General features: G+C 40.9%; 1 pseudogene; it reads right to left on the bottom strand.

Moving 5' to 3' along the window:
• Positions 1-14,383: 14,383 nt before the first annotated feature.
• LOC102401034 lies at positions 14,384-14,835 on the bottom strand (annotated as a pseudogene).
• Between the last annotated feature and the right edge of the window lie 387 nt (positions 14,836-15,222).

Genomic DNA, 15,222 nt, shown 5'->3' with positions numbered 1-15,222 from the left:
GAAAAGTTATGACCAACCTAGATAGCATATTGAAAAGCAGAGACATTACTTTGCCAACAAAGGTCCATCTAGTCAAGGCTATGGTTTTTCCAGTGGTCATGTATGGATGCGAGAGTTGGACTGTGAAGAAAGCTGAGCGCCGAAGAATTGATGCTTTTGAAGTGTGGTGTTGGAGAAGACTCTTGAGAGTCCCTTGGACTGCAAGGAGATCCAACCAGTCCATTCTGAAGGAGATCAGCCCTGGGTGTTCTTTGGAAGGAATGATGCTGAAGCTGAAACTCCAGTACTTTGGCCACCTCATGTGAAAAGTTGACTCATTGGAAAAGACTCTGATGCTGGGAGGGATTGGGGACAGGAGGAAAAGGGGACGACAGAGGATGAGATGGCTGGATGACATCACTGACTCAATGGACGTGAGTTTGAGAGAACTCCGAGAGATGGTGATGGACAGGGATGCCTGGCATACTGCTATTCATGGGGTCACAAAGAATCAGACACGACTGAGTGACTGAACTGAACTGAATTGATATTGCTGTGGGAATGTTAAATAGTGCAGCCGCTGCAGAAAACAATTTGTTAGTTCCTCTAAAAGCTAAACATTGAATTACATATGACCAAGCAATTCTTTTCATACTGTTCATGGGGTTTTCAAGGCAAGAATGCTGAAATGGTTTGCTATTTCCTTCTTCAGTGGACGATGTTTTGTCAGAAATCTCCGCTGTGACCCATCTGTCTTGGGTAGCCCTACATGGGATGACTCATAGATTCATTAAGTTACACAAAACTGTGATTCATTTGATCATTTTGGTTAGATTTTTGTGATTGTGGAAGACTGATGCTGGGAAAGATTGAAGGCAGGAGGAGAAGTGGGTGAAAGAGAATGAGATAGTTGGAGGGAATCATCAACTCAATGAACATGAGTCTGAGCAAACTCTGGGAGATAGTGAAGGACAAGGAAGCCTGGCATACAGCAGTCCATGGGGTCGCAAAATATCAGACATGACTAACACACTGAATAACAACAGTAGCAATTCTACTTCTATGTATATACCCAAAAGATTTGATGCTATGCTAAGTCACTTCAGTCGTGTCCAACTCTGTGTGACCCCGTAGACGGCAGCCCACCAGGCTCCCCTGTCCCTGGGATTCTCTAGGCAAGAACACTGGAGTGGGTTGCCATTTCCTTCTCTGCAAAAGATTTGAAAACAGACTTAAATAGACATTTGTATGCTAATATTAATTGTTGCATTATCCACAATAGCCAAATGTGGAAACAAAAGAAGTTATCATGAACGAATGAAAAGATAAATAAAGTGGGTACATACATACAATAGAATCTTATTCAGTCATTAAAAGGTTTGAAATTTGATACAAGTCAATGATACATGGATGAACCTTGAAAACATGCTGAGTGAAACAAATCAGAAACTAAAGGACAAGTATTGATTTCATGCTTCCACATACATGAAATATCCAGAATAGGAAAATTCACAAGCAGAAAGTAGATTGTGGTCTACCAGGGGCTAGAGGTGTGAGGAGAATAAAGAATTATTGATTAATAGTTACAGTTTTTATTTGGGATAATGGAAAAGTTTCAGAAATATTAATAGGTAGGTGGTAATGGTGGAAGAAACACAAGCTGGAATCAAGATTGCCAGGAGAAATATCATTAACCTCAGATATGCAGATGACACCACTATTATGGCAGAAAGTGAAGAGGAACTAAAAAGCCTCTTGATGAAAGGGAAAGAGGAGAGTGAAAAAGTTGGCTTAAAGCTCAACATTCAGAAAACAAAGATCACAGCATCCGGTCCCATCACTTCATGGGAAATAGATGGGGAAACAGTGGAAACAGTGTCAGACTTTATTTTTTTGGGCTCCAAAATCACTGCAGATGGTGATTGCAGCCATGAAATTAAAAGATGCTTACTCCTTGGAAGGAAAGTTATGACCAACCTAGATAGCATAGTCAAAAGCAGAGACATTACTCTCCCAACACAGGTCTGTCTAGTCAAGGCTATGGTTTTTCAAGTGGTCATGTATGGATGTGAGAGTTGGACTGTGAAGAAAGCTGAGTGCCGAAGAATTGATGCTTTTGAAGTGTGGTGTTGGAGAAGACTCTTGAGAGTCCCTTGGACTGCAAGGAGATCCAACCAGTCAATTCTAAAGGAAATCAGTCCTGGGTGTTCATTAGAAGGAGTGATGCTGAGGCTGAAACTCCAATACTTTGGCCACCTCATGTGAAGAGTTGACTCATTGGAAAAGACTCTGATGCTGGGAGGGATTGGGGGCAGAAGGAGAAGGGGATGACAGAGGATGAGATGGCTAGATGGCATCACTGAGTCAATGGACATGGATTTGAGTGAACTCCGCGAATTGGTGATGGACAGAGAGGCCTGGCATGCTGCGACTCATGGGGTTGCAAGGAGTCGGACGAGACTGAGCGACTTTACTGAACTGAACTGAATGGTTGTACAACACTGAATATAATGATGCCATTGAAGTGCACAGTTCAAAATGATTCAATTGGCAAGTGTTATATTGTATACATTTTATCACAGTAAAATATGTCCAAAAAGAGGGGGAAGTGAAAAATAACACCTACAAGTACTACTCTTGCTGCTATGATCTAGTGTAACCATTTGTTTTACCTCCTCCATGCCAGGTACTATTTTAGGTCCTGGGCAAACAGTTGTGAAGAACAGTGAGAAAACAAACAAACAAACAAACAGATGATATATAAACAAATAAGGAGTCAGGAAACCTAATTTATAGCCCAACATTGTTATGACTCTGGCACTATGTGGCTTCTGTTCTCCATGACCACTTCATGAGCTCCTGCTTTGGGCCAGACTGTACAGACCTAGGCTGTAGAACTATGCTTGGCATATGGTCAAGTTCATGGCAGTGAGTAGCTACTCTGCAAGCAGTTTTGCCCCTCTGCTTTCTAGGTAGCCCATTTTACCTTGTGCGGGAAGGAACTGAGCCTCAAACTCAAGAGATGCCTTGGAATAACAGAACTCAGGCCAGACCTGAAGAATTTATATTTTTCTTACCCTTCACAATATTCCCTTGACTCTTGGCACCTCACTGTCTTCACCTCTCTTTGAATCAATTCCTTAAGTGACTGGGAAGCTCCTGGCACTGTCCCTTTCCCTGTTTTGTTGTCAAGGCTTGGCTGATTGACTTCAGTCATCTACTAACTTCCTCATCTCACCCATCATGGACTTTGAAAGTCCAGGCCTCTGAACATAGACAAAATAATAGTCCAATTCAAGACCCAATTTAGTTATCAACTGAGTGCTTGGTGTCAAACGAGGAAAACCAAACCAAAGTCACTCATTCCTCAATCTGACAAATATTTAAAGAGCCCCTGCTCTGACCCAGATGATAGCCACTTCACATTGTAACCAGAATAATGGTAATAGCCATTTTTTGAGCATGTATTATGTGCTGGACATGTCCCATAGATTAACTCACTGACTTTTCATACAACCCTGCATAGGAGTGTGGGTTATCCCCATTTTTCAGTAGAGAAGCTGAGGTTCAAAAAGACCTGGCTAAGGTCACTGAGGGGCCTGATGCACCTAAACCATCCCACAGTTCATGTATTATCCACACAGCCAGTGCACCATGCACTCTCCAACACCTTACTTTGCAATGTACCTCTACAATCCACAGCACACAGTGCTCAATTCACCCACGTTTCTCTTGCATTGTTGTTTTTCAGTTGCTAAGTCGTGTCCAACTCTTTGTGACCTCATGGACTGAAGTATGCCAGGCTTCCCTGTCCTTCACTTTCTCCTGCAGTTTGCCAAAACACATGTCCATTGAGTCGATGATGCCATCCAACCATTTCATCCTCTGTTGCCCCTTTCTCCTTGTTAGATAAATTAAATAGATAATCTTATTTAGGCTTAGGAAACAAAGCAGAGCAGGCCTCTGACCTTACTTCTAACCTGCCTGGACATGGTCCTGACTGTAAGTGCCCTGACTGCCTGCTGTGAGTGCAAGACTTGCAATATCATAGATAGGGGACAAATCTTGAGATTTTTGAGCTCCTCGAAGAAGTCTGGTACACCATACTCTGAGCTTAGCAACATTCCAAGTTTTACAAGACAAAACAAACAACATTAACATGAATCCAGAGCTGCAACTTGGTCACAGACTGATGACATATAAATTTATGTCCTGGGATTATAATTATAAGCGGAACACAAACTGCAGTTTTTGAAGTCTCACACACAGAGTGGATGCCCTGCCTGGGGCCTTTTCCCAATTGGAACTCCAGATGTGCTGTGTCAAGGGATTTCCCAGCACTGTTTAAGTCTGGATGTTAGTCAAAACCCATTTTGGTGAGGTATCCTTTGTTATTTCTATTTATCTTTTCTTTTAATGTTAGTATATTGAAAGTAAAACTAGATAATTCCCTAATATTGGCATTATTTATTTGCATATAATGAGTGGATTACTTTGTTAATAAATCTTTCAACCTGAGGGGCTTCCCTGGTAGCTCAGCTGGTAAAGAATCCGCCTGCAATGAGGGAGACCTGGTTTTGATTCCTGGGTCAGGAAGATCTGCTGGTGAAGGGATAGACTACCCACTCCAGTATTCTGGCCTGGAGAATTCCATGGATTGTATAGTCCACGGGGTCACAAAGAGTCGGACATGACTGAGCGACTTTCACTTCACTTCAACCTGAGATAAAAGTGAAAACTTTCTATAAAACACTCCTCCATTCTCAATCTTTCCCAGCTTTAGGGTCCTTCCAGTGAATATTCATGGTTGATTTCCTTTAGGATTGACTGGTTTGATCTTCTTGCAGTCCAGGGGACTCTCAAGAGTCTTCTCCAGCATCACAATTCAAAAGCATCAACTCTTCATTGCTCAGGCTTCTTTATGGTCCAACTCTCACATTCATACATGATTACTGGAAAAGCCATAGCTTTGACTATATGGACCTTTGTCAGCAAAGTGATGTCTCTGCTTTCTAATACACTGTCTAGGTTTGTCATATCTTTTCTTCCAAGGAGCAAGTGTCTTTTAATTTCATGGCTGCAGTCACTGTCTGCAGTGATTTTGGAGTCCAAGAAAGTAGTCTGTCATTATTTCCATTTCTTCCCTTTCTATTTGCCATGAAGTGATGGGACCAGATGCCATTATCTTAGTATTTTGAATGTTGAGTTTTAAGCCAGCTTTTTTACTCTCTTTTACTTTCATCAAGAAGCTCTTTAGTTCCTTTTTGCTTTTTGCCATTAGAGTGGTATCATTTGTATATCCAAGGTTGTTGATATTCCTCCTGGCAATCTTGATATCAGCTTCTGATTAATACAGCCTAACAGTTTTCATGATGTATTCTGCATATAATAAGCAGGGTGACAATATACAGCCATGACATAGTCATTTCCCAATTTTGAACCAGTCCATTGTTCCATGTCTGGTTTTAACTCATGCTTCTTGATCTGTATACAGGTTTCTCAGGAGATAGGTAAGGTGAACTGTTATACCTATCTCTTTAAGAATTGTTAGTTTGTTGTGATCCATACAAAGTCTTTAGCATAGTCAATGAAGTAGAAGTAGATGTCTTTCTGGATTTCCCTTGCTTTCTCAGACATACTGTCTATACCTAATGTTTGTTGAATACCACACAGAAACCGACATGCAATCCATACAGACAGACTTTACAAAAACACCGGTACAGCTCCTCTTCCCCTAGCACTTTACACATACACATATGCTTACATAGGCCATGAAAATGATAAGTCCTGCCTCCTTCCAACCCACCCAAGTATGAACGTGTCTCTCAGAAATAGACAATCACTCTGTCTTCTGGGAATAAAACTAGTCAGAGATTCTCCACTTACTCTGCCACACCAACCTCTGAATCTCCTCCCTTCCCAGACCTGGTCTATCTCCATGCCAAGTTGTCTTCATTTTACCCACAAACAGACCCCACTCACAGGCTTATACTGATAGGCCCTGCCCAGGTCACACCCAGGGGCTACCAACTCCTCCCTTATTTCCTTTGTTTGTATCCCTGACACTGTGGATTGGGAATCACTTAGCAGAAGGTGAGTATGCAGACAAAGCTCTGTCCTAGACCTCAGGGAAGACCTGTCTGGTAGGGTTATGCCCCCTTCTACCTATTCTTGCATCTTACCCCCACTTTCAGTGTTGGAGTCATTTCCTTACATCTGCCTTTATAGTAGTAGAAGATGAACCACTGAACCATTTCCTCTGGCTCTTATCTTCCAGATACTTGGCCCAGGGTAAGGAGGAATTGGAGCTCAGTGCTCATATAAAGGCATGGAAGTGAGGTCTTCCCTAGGAGTTGAGGTTTTAGAGTGACAATAAATTATTGTTCTATAACTATTACTGCCTTCTCCTTTCCTGGAATTAACCCTTAGTGTCCTATTCTATGGGCCTTAAATAAAAGAATACCAGAGTCTTTCTTCTCAGTCAATATGCCTCTGGGTGACTCTTTCCCTGACTCTCTATTTTCCGCATCTGCCCAATAGAAACCAATTGTGAGGTCTACCCCATCACTCTGAGAGGTGGAGAATGCAAAAAGAGCCATATCAGGCCTGATTTAGACTGGAAGTTTTTTGTGTGCCTACATTTTCTCAAGGTCTCCTTCTGGGTCAGCAACCCTGGGGGGTTCTTGCATATCATTTTAGGCCCAGAACTGACATGTCAAAAGTAGCCTGCTACATTGTGGCAAATAAGCTAGCAGGCCTTGTGGCCAAATTGCCTGAACTTGACTCCTTACTAGTTATCTGACCTAAGATATTTTGCTAAATCATTCTGACTTCAGTTACTGTGTTCTAGAAATGGGATTCATGATGGTATCTTTTTCATAGGAGTGTTTTGAGGATTAAATGAAAGGATGCAAAAGTTCCTGATCAGAAGATATTTGTTGAATAAATGAATAAACTAAATGATACAGTTTCTATTCTGGCTCAGGATCACAGATCCAATAAATACCAAATATAATACCTGCCACTCACTGTGTGTCCCTCTGTAATGCAAGCTTCATGAGGGCAGAAGCTTTATGTCTGTTTTGTTCCCCAACCTTTTAGAGCAGGGCCTGAGAAATAATAAGGGCTTGATAAATATATTTCTTGAATGAATGAATACTATATTCCAAGTACTATGTTAGGCATGTGGGACAGAGTTCTAAGACAGACAATACCTGTCCTCACAGAGTTTGCAATCTAATCATTAAGTTGATATGTACTTAGTCACTCAGTCATGTCAAACTCGTTGCAACTGCATAGACTGTAGCCTGCTAGGCTCCTCTGTCCATGGGGATTCTCCAGGCAGGAATACTGGAATGGGTTGCCATGTCCTCCTCCAGGGGATCTTTCCAGCCCAGGGATCGAACCCAGGTCTCCCTCATTGCAGGTGGATTCTTTACCACTTGAGCCACCAAGGAATCACAACAATAATTGAATCTGGGATAAATACTGTGAAAGAATAAGGGAGGATTCTGTGACAGTGATACACAAAAGGACTTTCCTAGTCTGGGAGGCTAGAGGGAGTCTTCCAGAGCCAGTACCATCTGAACCTGAAGAAGGAGTGTATCAGATGACATGTAAAGAAGAGAATGTGGCAATAAGCTTGGATCACTCAAAGATTAGAAAATGGTGAGCATGGCTGGATTGTGGTAAGAAAGGGAATGAGTAACAGGAAGTAGGATTGGAGAGCCTGGAAGGGGCCAGATTATGTAGGGCTTTGTGGACCATGGTAAAAAATTTGTCTTTGTGGACCATGGTAAAAAAAAAAAAAAAAAACCAACACTGGAGGCTTTTCCGCAGGGTAAAGGCATAATCTATGTTTTACAAATATTCTTCTGGGTTCCTTGTGGAGAATGATTTGTAGAGGGCAAGGATGGAAACAAGGAGACCTGTTAGGATTCTAGGGCAGCTGTCCAGGTGAGAGGTGATTGGGACTAAGGTCCGACAGTTGGAAGTAAATGAGGAGAGAGGTAGATATATTAGGGATATATTCTGACTATAACAAGACTTGCTGATAGACTGAATAATGAGGGATGATAGAGAAAGAGGACACCAAAATAACTTAAGTTTCTGACTTGTCACGTGAGTATATAGTGATGCCATCTTCTTTGATAGGAACAGGCTTTGAGGTGGAAGGAGGCAGTTCTGGTTCAGTTGTCTTTGGTTTACCAGCAAGACATCCAAATGGAGATATTAAACATGAGCCTGGAGCCCAAGAGAGAGGCTGGACATCATTTTTTTTTAATTAATTTATCTGTTTTAATTGGAGTATAATTACTTTACAATACTGTGATTGTTTTTGCCATACATCAACATGAATCAGCCATAGGTATACATGTGTCTTCCATCCTCCTGAACCCCCTCTCATATCCCTTCCCACAGTATCCCTCTAGGTTTTTCCAGAGCACTGGCTTTGAGTGCCCTGCTTCGTGCATCAAACTTGCACTGGTCATCTATTTTACATATGGTAATGAATTTGTTTCAATGCTATTCTCTCAAATCATCCCACCCTCACGTTCTCCCTCTGAGTCCAAAAGTCTGTTCTTTACATCTTTGTCTCCTTTGCTACCCTATATGTAAGATCATCAGTATCATCTTTCTAAGTTCCATATATATATGTGTTAATATACAGTATTTGTCTTTCTCTTTCTGACTTACTTCACTCTGTATAAAAGGCTTGAGGTTCATCCATCTCATTAGAACTAACTCAAATGCATTCATTTTTATAGTTGAGTAATATTCCATTGTGTATATGTACTACAACTTCCTTATCCATTCATCTGTCATTGGACATCTAGGTTGCTTCCATGTTCTAGCTATTGTAAATAGTGCTTCAATGAACATTGGGATACATAGGTCTCTTTCACTTCTGGTTTCCTTGAGGTATATGCCCAGCAGTGGCTTTGCTGTGTCATATGGTGTTCTATTTCCAGTATTTTAAGGAATCTCCACACTCTTCTCCATAGTGACTGTACCAGTTTGCAATCCCCCCAGCAGTGCACCCTCTCAAGCATTTATTGTTTGTAGATTTTTTTTTAACTTAACAGTGACAATTTATTTTCTGAAGATTATCACTTTTACAAAACAACAAAAAATGGGTATCAAAAACAGCAAAAAGTTTACAGAATCACTGCATCAGTTTTCACACAGGTCAGTGCTTATGAAACTGGCATTGAATGTAAATACTAGATATAGTTTGACTTCCCACTTGGTCATAAGCATCTGGCCGTTTGTTTCAGAGCTACTGAATAATAACTTTTCATAAGCACTGGTTATTTTTTTGAGAACCCATTTGGTTTGTCCAACAAAGTAAACACTTTTTAATGTGTGGCATTTTCTTTAAAAAAAAAAAAAAAGCAAACGTTGAGCTAAAATACAGAATATGTATGTGTTTGGAACTGGACCACATCTTTAGAGGTCCCATTTACCCTGAATAACACTGAAGGCATTTATCAGTTCAGTTCAGTTTGGTCGCTCAGTCATGTCTGATTCTTTGTGATCCCGTGAACCGCAGCACGCCAGGCCTCCCTGTCCATCACCAACTCCTGGAGTTCACCAACCCCATGTCCATTGAGTTGGTTATGCCATCCAACCTTCTCATTCCCTGTTGTGCCCTTCTCCTCCTGCCCTCAATCTTTCCAAGCATCAGGGTCTTTTCAAATGAGTCAGCTCTTCTCAGCAGGTGGCCAAAGTATTGGAGTTTTGGCTTCAACATCAGTCCTACCAATGAACACCCAGGACTGATCTCCTTTAGGATGGGCTGGTTGGATCTCCTTGCAGTCCAAGGGACTCTCAAGAGTCTTCTCCAACACCACACTTCAAAAGCATCAATTCCTCGGCACTCAGTTTTCTTTCTTTTTTTTAAATATAGTAGTTACATTTTAATTTTTTTTTAAATTTTAAATAAAAATTTATTTATTTTAATTGGAGGATAATTACTTTACAATATTGTATTGGTTTTGCCATAGGTCAACATGAATCCACCATGGGTGTATGCATGTTCCCCATCCTCAACCCCCCTCCCAACTCCTTCCCCATACCATCCCTCTGTGTCATCCCAGTGCACCAGCCCTGAGCATCCTGTATCATGCATCAAAACTGGACTTTCACATATGGTAATATACATGTTTCAATGCCATTCTCCCAAATCATCCCACCCTCGCCCTCTCCCACAGAGTCCAAAAGACTGTTCTATACATCTGTGTCTCTTTTGCTGTCTCGCATACAGGGTTATCATTACCATCTTTCTAAATTCCATATATATGAGTTAGTATACTGTATTGGTGTTTTTCTTTCTGGATTACTTCATTCTGTATAATAAGCTCCAGTTTCATCCACCTCATTAGAACTGATTCAAATGTATTCTTTTTAATGGCTGAGTAATACTCCATTGTGTATATGTACCACAGCTTTCTTATCCATTCATCTGCTGGTGGACATCTAGGTTGCTTCCATGTCCTGGCTATTATAAACAGTGCTGCGATGAACATTGGGGTACATGGGTCTATTTCAACTCTTGCTTCCTCAGTGTGTATGCCCAGAAGTGGGATTGCTGGGTCGTATGGCAGTTCTATTTTCAGTTTTTAAAGGAACCTCCACACTGTTCTCCATAGTGGCTGTACTAGTTTGCATTCCCATCAACAATGTAAGAGGGTTCCCTTTTCTCCACACCCTCTCCAGCATTTATTTCTTGTAGACTTTTGGATAGCAGCCATTCTGACTGGCGTGAAATGGTACCTCATTGTGGTTTTGATTCGCATTTCTCTGATAATGAGTGACATTGAGCATCTTTTCATGTTTGTTAGCCATCTGTATGTCTTCTTTGAATAAATGTCTATTTAGTTCTTTGGCCCATTTTTTGATTGAGTCGTTTATTTTTCTGGAATTGAGCTGCAGGAGTGCTTGTATATTTTTGAGATGAATTCTTTGTCAGTTGCTTCATTTGCTATTATTTTCTCCATTCTGGAGGCTGTCTTTTCACTTTGCTTATAGTTTCCTTTGTTGTGCAGAAGCTTTTAATTTTAATTAGGTCCCATTTGTTTATTTTTGCTTTTATTTCCAATATTCTAGGAGGTAGGTCATAGAGTATCCTGCTGTGATTTATGTCGGAGATTGTTTGGCCTATGTTCTCCTCTAGGAGTTTTATAGTTTCTGGTCTTACGTTTAGATCTTTAATCCATTTTGAGTTTATTTTTGTGTGTCGTGTTAGAAAGTGGTCTACTTTCATTCTTTTACAAGTGGTTGACCAGTTTTCCCAGCACTACTTGTTAAAGAGATTGTCTTTTCTCCATTGTATATTCTTGCCTCCTTTGTCAAAGATAAGGTGTCCATAGGTGCATGGATTTATCTCTGGGCTTTCTGTTTTGTTCCACTGATCTATATTTCTGTCTTTGTGGCACTCAGTTTTCTTTATAGTCCAACTCTCACATCCATACATGGCCAATGGAAAACCCATAGCCTTGACTAGACAGAACTTTGTTGACAAAGTAAAGTCTCTGCTTTTCAATATGTTGTCTAGGTTGGTCATAACTTTTCTTCCAAGGAGTAAGCATCTTTTAATTTCATGGCTGCAGTCACCATCTGCAGTGATTTTGGAGCCCAGAAAAATAAAGTCAGCTACTGTGTCCACTGTTTCCCCATCTAATTGCCATGAAGTGATGGGACCGGATGCCATGATCTTAGTTTTCTGAATGTTGAGCTTTAAGCCAATTTTTTCACTCTCTTCTCTCATTTTCATCAAGAAGCCCTTTAGTTCTTCTTCACTTTCTGCCATAAGGGTGGTGTCATCTGCATATCTGAGATTATTGATACTTCTCCTGGCAATCTTTATTCCAGCTTGTGCTTCTTCCAGACCAGCATTTCTCATGATGTACTCTGCATATAAGTTAAATAAGCAGGGTGACAATATACAGCCTTGATATACTCCTTTTACTATTTGGAACCAGTCTGTTGTTCCATGTCCAGTTCTAACTGTTGCTTCCTGATCTGCATACAGGTTTCTCAAGAGGCAGGTGAGGTGGTCTGGTATTCCCATCTCTTTCAGAACTTTCCAGTTTCTTGTGATCCAACAGTCAAAGGCTTTGGCTTAGTCAATGAAGCAGAAATAGATATTTTTTCTGGAACTCTCTTGCTTTTTCGATGATCCAGCAGATGTTGGCAATTTGATCTCTGGTTCCTCTGCCTTTCCTAAAACCGGCTTGAACATCTGGAAGTTCACAATTCACGTATTGCTGAAGCCTGGCTTGGAGAATTTTAAGCATTACTTTACTAGTGTGTGAGATGAGTGCAATTGTGTGGTAGTTTGAGCATTCTTTGGCATTGCCTTTCTTTGGGATTGGAATGAAAACTGACCTTTTCCAGTCCTGTGGCCAGTGCTGAGTTTTCCAAATTTGCTGGCATATTGAGTGCAACACTTTTATAGCATCATTTTTGAGGATTTGAAATAGCTCAACTGAAATTCCTTCACCTCCACTAGCTTTGTTCGTGGTGATGCTTCCTAAGGCCTACTTGACTTCACATTCCAGGATGTCTGGCTGTAGGTGAGTGATCATGCCATCGTGATTATCTGAGTTGTGAAGATCTTTTTTTGTACAGTTCTTCTGTGTATTCTTGTCACCTCTTCTTAATATCTTCTGCTTCTGTTAGGTCCCTACCATTTCTGTCCTTTGTCAAGCTCTATACAGTCAGCACAAACAAGACCGGGAGCTGACTGTGGTTCAGATCATGAACTCCTTATGGCCAAATTCAGACTGAAATTGAAGAAAGTGGAGAAAACCTCTAGACCATTCAGGTATGACCTAAATCAAATCCCTTATGACTATACAGTGGAAGTGAGAAATAGATTTAAGGGATTAGATCTGATAGACAGAGTGCCTGATGAATTATGGACAGAGGTTCGTGACATTGTACAGGAGACAGGGATTAAGACCATCCTTAAGAAAAAGAAATGCAAAAAAGCAAAATGGCTGCCTGAGCTGGCCTTACAAATAGCTGTGAAAAGAAGGGAAGTGAAAAGCAAAGGAGAAAAAGAAAGATATACCCATTTGAATGTAGAGATCCAAAGAATAGCAAGGAGATATAAGAAAGCCTTCCTCAGTGACCAGTACAAAGAAATAGAGGAAAACAATAGAATGGGAAAGACTAGAGATCTCTTCAAGAAAATTAGAGATACCAAGGGAAAATTTCATGCAAAGATGGGCTTGATAAAGAAGGCATTTATAGGATATACTAAATACTAGTTCTATACCTCATGAAGTCAAAGGCAGCTACTACAGTTCTAAAGAAAATATTTCTTCATTCAGAGGCTGCCCAGAGTTTGAACTACATGATAGTTTCTACATCTTTCCTGATTTGGAGTAGTTTCCCAAAATAAGTCTTATTATTCGAAAACAAATTTTATGCTTATGCAAAACAGGCTCTGGCATTTTATTGATACATTTGTGTACAGCAAGAATCCTTGCTCTGTACCCTTGGTGACCACAGAGAAATCAAGAGGCCATGATTACTGGTGTTGAGAGGAAGAAGCATACTTAAAACTGACATAATCTGGAGGCAAGCAGAAACAGAGATGGACTTTGTTGTGGTTTTCAGCCACCATTTGTTCCAGAAACACATTTCGTTTAAATAAGGGAAGTTTGGTCCAGTTTTGTAATGTTAATAGCTGCCAGTCTCTCAAACTTTTTTTTTTTTTTTTGATAAAGATCTTTTCCTGGCTAGCAATGAGTTAAGAAGCTGGCCTCCAATTCTGATCAAATTTCTCACAATTAGTCAAAAACAAAACAAACTAAAACCCTCCCCCAAACAAACAACAAACAAAAAACCCCCACACCAGCCAATAGAAGTTAGCAATTGCACAATTAAAGTTGAATGCAAATTATGCTATTTTCGGGCTTCCCTGGTGGCTCAGCAGTTAAAGCATCTGCCTGGAATGTGGGAGACCCGGGTTTGATCCCTGGGTCGGGAAGATCCCCTGGAGAAGGAAATGGCAACCCACTCCAGTACTCTTGCCTGGAGAATCCCATGGATGGAGGAGCCTGGTAGGCTACAGTCCATGGGGTCTCAAAGAGTCGGACACGACTGAGAGACTTCACTTTCTTTCTTTATGCTATTTACAGACTGGTATACCCATCACTGAAATCATTCTGAGATTGTGATACACTTCTGTTGAAACATTTCATCTATTTTATACCAATTTTCATTAAAGGAAAACTGATATGTAATTTTCTTCTTTATAGATATGAAAATGAAGCAAGAAGGCAAAGACGAGCGAAACAGATGCTACCTGAATAGCAGCGGTGCCATTTGCTTGTTTTGGTCTTTGTACCAGCAACTCCCACACCATGGGGATAATCCAGTTCCCTCCAGACTACACGGTTTTCCTTGCAGTCAAGACACACACAATGGACCCCACTCCTTTTCATGCCACTGCAATAACACAGACTGCTATTGTCAAGGGGGCTTTCAAAGCCTATATAAATATACTTCATTAGGAGATCCATACCTTTATCATCCAAGGATTGGACTGCCTTTTCAATATCATTAGCTTTAAATGAGAGGAACACCTTCACGACAATGTTGCCTGCTGGATCCTTCACTGCCTGACTCTTGGTATTGATGTGTGTGTGTCTGTGTGTGTGTTGGGGGCGGGGTGGGTTTCAGAGCTGCATGTGGGGCCGCTGTCATTTTTCTTTGCTGCAGGAAGGAATCCACCTCGTCTTGATTGGGCTTGGCCTGCCCATTACCCCTATCTTCCTCATGTGGGAACTTCTTCTCATCGTACTCATCCTAGTCCACCTTCTGGAAGTAGGCTGAGGACATTGTTCTTTGACGTCCCCCATCCGTACTGATAGTGCAAGCCTCCTCTTGATTCTGCCTCTACCTTAGCAAGCCCAACCCAGCTGGAATCCGCAGATTTGTGTCTCCCTGTTTGTAGACTTTTTGATGATGTCCATTCTGTCAGGCATGAGATGATTCTTCACTGTGGTTTTGATTTGCATTTCTCTACTAATGAGTGGTATTGAGCATCTTTCCATGTGTTTATTAGCCGTCTGTATCTCTTCTTTGGAGAAAAGTCTGTTTAGGTCTTTTGACCATTTTTTGATTGTGTGTGTGTGTGTGTGTGTGTGTGTGTGTGTGTTTTCTGGTATTAAACTTCGTGAGCTGCTGTATATTTTGGAGATTAATCCTTTGTAAGTTGTTTCATTT

Source organism: Bubalus bubalis, chromosome X (assembly GCF_019923935.1).
Source record: "Bubalus bubalis isolate 160015118507 breed Murrah chromosome X, NDDB_SH_1, whole genome shotgun sequence".
NCBI lineage: Eukaryota > Metazoa > Chordata > Mammalia > Artiodactyla > Bovidae > Bubalus > Bubalus bubalis.
This window is presented reverse-complemented; position numbering and strand designations above follow the sequence as displayed.